We start from the raw sequence: 5,011 nt of genomic DNA, 5'->3' as shown, positions 1-5,011 counted from the left end.
ACTAGGAATGTTGCGAACCAGCCTAGGTTCGATTTAGAAAGGTTTCGATATTTTCGAAGCGAACTGAGGTTTGAATTTGAAAACTTTCGATATTTTCGTACCGACCGAGGTTCGAAATCGAAAAATTCGAAACTTTCGATCACAGTGGAGTTTTGAATTTGAAAAGTTCGAAGCTTTCTTGGTTTATAAATATGAGGGTACGATTATTTCGACTATATTTTTACTTGAGGTTCGATAAATTCGAAGTTTTCGACCTCTTCTAACTTGAAATTCGAAAATTTCGAATTTCCTGGGATCTGAAATCGATAAATTCGAAGATTTCGAAAGTCTTTGGATATAAAAGCGAAAAAATTCGAACGCTTCGAATTTTTATAGACATAAAGTTGGAAAAATTCGAAAATTTTGACCTTGTTTCTAAATAAAGTTCGAAACGTTCGAAGGTTTCGGTTCTCGTCGTCTCATTTCGAAAATCGAAATGAGACGACGAGTGTCCCGGATGTTCTGGAATATTTGCCAGTGCAGAGTGACGTGTGACCATAGATCAGTAATTGTGACCGCCAGCCCCCTGGGGGGAGGGGGAGGGGGAGGGGGGCGGTCTTAAGCGTGTATCACACAGTAGTGATCACACAAACGCACTTTTTTACGATACTCATCCAGTTCGAAACGGCCAGGGGTGGGCAGGAGGTTGAAGCTCGGAAAAACCTTGAAGCGACCTGGCAAACTACCCCCCTACCCCCTTGCACGCTGATAGTAATCCGATCGGACACCTCCCGAGTGACGCTGACATATAGAAAATTAAGTTTGTAATTGTCCTGTCCTGGTTTGTTTCCCGGGACGGAGGAAAGGCCCCGCAAAAAGCACAGAAGCCGACACAACTCGAAGCCGAGGGCTGTTCTACCATACAAGTGGCGTCGGAAGAAGAAAAACGGAGGAGGGGGGGGGGGGGGGGGCTGCAACCCCGTTTTTCCCTTCCAGATATTTCGGACTGTTAAAGAAAACAATACGGGGAAAGAGGGCGTGGTCGAGCTTATTTTAATCTGAAATTGTTTATGCATATGTATAGCTACTCTCGCTCTTCACTGCATAAAAGATCGAGTAGATGGTAATTCTCGAAAACTCGCTTTCAGGAGGCACTACTTGTCACATGTTTAGTGGTTCGGAAGCTTTCAGCTGTGTCTTTTCGACCTAAATTACTGTGCCATTGATAAAAAAAAAATAATCATAACAATAAATGCGGGGATAAAAAGCCGGAGAAAACAAAAACTACCAAGAATTCGCCGGAAGTGTTGTATTCTTGCTTATTCAGAGGCTCAGAACTTCGAAACAAGTTTGTCCTAAATGTGTACAGGCAAAAAGAAACACGTCCCAAGAGCCTGAAGCGAAAAAACAAATGTTTATTTTAATGACGTGCTGAACTTGAACAGTATTAAATATATATTCTCATGAGTTAATTTATTCCTCAACGTGAAAAAACAATAAATACATTAGTTTGTATTCTGCAGATGGCAATGTTATGTACTGTATGTAGTGTTAGCTTAAATGCGATACCCCAAACAACTTATACGAAAAAAAAAAAAAAGTTTAGGGCATAATTACCCGTAGATACATGTTTGGACATTTCTTCGAAACTTATCTTGAATAATGTTCACATTCTAAGAAGACGCTTACCTAGGCTATACATAGATCATTCTTAAAAAGTTTAACACCTCTACCATAAACAGCTTCGGCTATAGCGCGCTTCAAATATGGCACAAACGACAATCGCCGAAAAACTGTCGTCCTTCCTCGCCCCTTCGGGAATATATTTCTTTAAAACTAAGCATGCCAGAACATTGAAATAAACGGCATTGTCTTTCGTAAGGAACGCGCCACTGCATGTAAAAATTCGGGAAAAAATAATTACGAATGTACCTCACTACTTGAATTCAAATGAAACCGTCCGCCGGTCTTTCGAACTTTTACCCTAAAAGTTCGAAGTTCGTCGACCTTTTGACATGTCAGGGCTCGAAAATTCGAAACCTTTCTAATTCTCTTGATAAATTAGTTCGAAAGCTCGAAAATTATCGAATTCATAGCCTAGAAAATCCGAACGTTCGAAAAGCTTCGAATTTTTTAGTGCAAGAAGTTAGAAAGGTCGAAAATCATCGAATGTTTTGGTCTATCAAGCTTGAAAGTTCGACAAAAAGTTCGAAAAGGATCGATTTTTTTTTGCGTCATAAGTTCGACGGTTCGAAAAGCGTCGAACTTATTAGTTTAACAAGGTCGAAAATTCGACTTGCGTCGAATTTTACAGTACAGAAAGTTCGAAAATTCGAAATCTTCCGAACCTTTGGAACCGCTTGATTCGGTAGTCAAGACTTCGGTTCGAAAAACGTTCGCGGCATCCCTATCCGCTATGTATACGGCGAACAGCCAGTTTTCTTACGATGCGGCAAGAGCGAACGCCAAGGGGCGAAGTTCGTCGAATATTCGCCGTATATCTGCTCCACGGAGCTCTTCAGCCTTAAGGCTGGAGTGTGACAAAAAGCGTTACACGAAGGCCACGGCAGCATAAGCGATGGATAGCCCATCGCACGCCACGCATAAGTATTCAAAGCATATTAGGGCATAATTGGTCATAGCAATTCAAAACATGATCGGAACTAAAAAAACGCAATCGAAACCAGAGAGATTTACCAAGGAGCTCAGAGGGAATCGAACCGTAGACTGTCGGATCCGCAGTCCAACACTTTGCCGTTATACGGATAGTCCGCCGTTTTCTCGAGCTACTGAAGCTAATGGTGGTCCTTGACATCTAGAAAGTGACTGTAGTTAATTAGCAAAGTACAAATTACGACGGAACCAACACTATATTTCTGACTTCCGGCCGGAGGTTTCGGTTTCTCGTGCGGTGGTGCTGTCACGTCACTGTTGGGTAGGCAGGCCACGAAGGCTGTGGCAAGAGAAAGCATGTGCGGCTAGCGCGTCTTTAGGAAAGAAATGGCGCGGGCGTTTGACTCGGATAGCATCAGCATCTGCTCCAAACATGGCACTGCGAGTTTAGATTTCAATCTCAGTGAGTCTCCAGTCGCCTTCGATCTGCCGGCGTTGCCTCATCGCGCCAACGGCGCTGGAGAGTACGGTCTCCGGCCGCGCTGGGCAGTGCAAACTGTGCAACCCGCCTACATTGATGAGGACTGGTAAAACTCTTTCAACATTCCCCTTTTTTGTATCTTGTATGTGCTCTCTAGTGATTGCGCACACTTGCCACAGGTGTTCCTTCAGGCCGGTACTGCCCCGCGCTGCGGTACGAAGATCTTTGTTGTGCTGAAGTTTCCGTGATGGGTCCACCACTTGGCAAGCTGCATAACGCGCAACGAGACGTTCCCGCTTTTGTGCCTCCGCAGGGATCTATTTGAAGTTCACGCTCGTTACGCGCAATACAACACACCGATATACCCTAGTGAAAGAGCCATTTGTATAAAGAATTCTTGTCCTGTAAACACATTTGAATCATACAAGATATATAAGCACATATAAAACGATATCGTTATTATTATATAGTAATTATACGATTTTTATATAGATCTTATATGTTCTTATAATATATTGTATGATTCATATGTGTTTATTGGACAGAAAAATTTCTCATGAAAATGTGATTTCTCAACAGGGAGGTGCAGTGCGGCAACACCAAACGGTGGGTACAGTCTCCACTCCGCCTCACCTGTAGCTGTAAATAAAGTACGTTCCTTCCTTCCTTCCCGCGAAGCTTAGGAAGCGCGAGCTCATGACTTTTAGAGGGTTCCCCGGCGCACGCGCGTCCATGCATCCGAGGCCACTTCTTGAAGCTGGGAGCACGTTCCTGTAACCTTCACAACACGAGTGCGGGATTTACGGTCGAGCACATCTTTTTCCTTGGAGCAAGTCTCGCTTGTTGATCCTGTAACACATTGCAACACAACGGCAAAGCGTTTCATACTTAGTGTGCAGTGCTACTAGTATTAGTATTAGAAAACAATTTTATTTGCCCAAATATGAGTTAATGACTGAACGGAAGACCCTTAGGTTTGCCCGGGAACGCGACAGAACAGCACACGACAAAACAGCACGCGACAAAACAGCACGGTCAAAACAGCACGCGTCAAAACAGCACAGCGTCAAAACAGCACGGCGACAAAACAGCACGCGTCAAAATAGCAGGCGACAAAACAGCACAGCGTCAAAACGGCACTGCGACAAAAGAGCACGCCCCAAAACAGCACGGCGTCAAAACAGCACAGCGACAAAACAGCACGTATGTAGCAACTTCGAGCGCGCTCTTCACCTCTCCATGCGCGAACAATTTTGAACCTCCTTGACCCTTTCATTTTTTGGCGCTAGGTTATAAAAGAGGGAGGCATACTTGAAGAGATTGGGTAGTTATAGGTGATATCTTCGCGTCGATGTTGGCCGCGTTGTCTGGTCTTTTATTGTAGGACCAGCGAAAGCTGAAAAGTTATTGGGAAAAAGAAATCCATAAGTTCAAGTTATGAATCGTATGGTTTGCGGCGATCCGGTGAGGTTCCGTAGTACTCGCCGTTTCGTAATTACCACCTAAGCGTAAAACGCCTCCCTCCCCCCCCCCCCCCCCCCCCCCAAAAAAAAAAAAAAAAAGAAGAAAAGCGGGAGATGCACCGATTACAGATGCATCGTTAGAACCGGTAAGATAAGGTGACTTTATTGTCGAGCGTATTCAAGGTGGTGCCATGGGCACCGATTCTGCGTGGTTCATTCGCTATGAATAAAATGTCCAGGAAACACGCGGCTGCAGCTTGCAGGCGAGAAGTCGTTTTAAATTAAATTTACAGATTATTTCCGACGAAGGCCTCGATCGACAGGAAACCGGTGAAGCAGAAACATGCCACAGCCTCAATGCTGTTGCCGTACAGCATGGGCAGAGCAGACTGTTGCCGCACACGCTTTCTGTTTTTTTTTTTCTTTTTTTTTTAACAACTAACGTCAACACTAACCCGTTCAATTAATTTGTTCT

The sequence above is a fragment of the Ixodes scapularis genome, unplaced genomic scaffold (genome assembly GCF_016920785.2).
Source record: "Ixodes scapularis isolate PalLabHiFi unplaced genomic scaffold, ASM1692078v2 PGA_scaffold13__105_contigs__length_92229423, whole genome shotgun sequence".
NCBI classification, from domain to species: Eukaryota; Metazoa; Arthropoda; class Arachnida; order Ixodida; family Ixodidae; genus Ixodes; species Ixodes scapularis.
The sequence above is the reverse complement of the archived record's forward strand: the minus strand, read 5'-3'. Positions refer to the sequence as shown.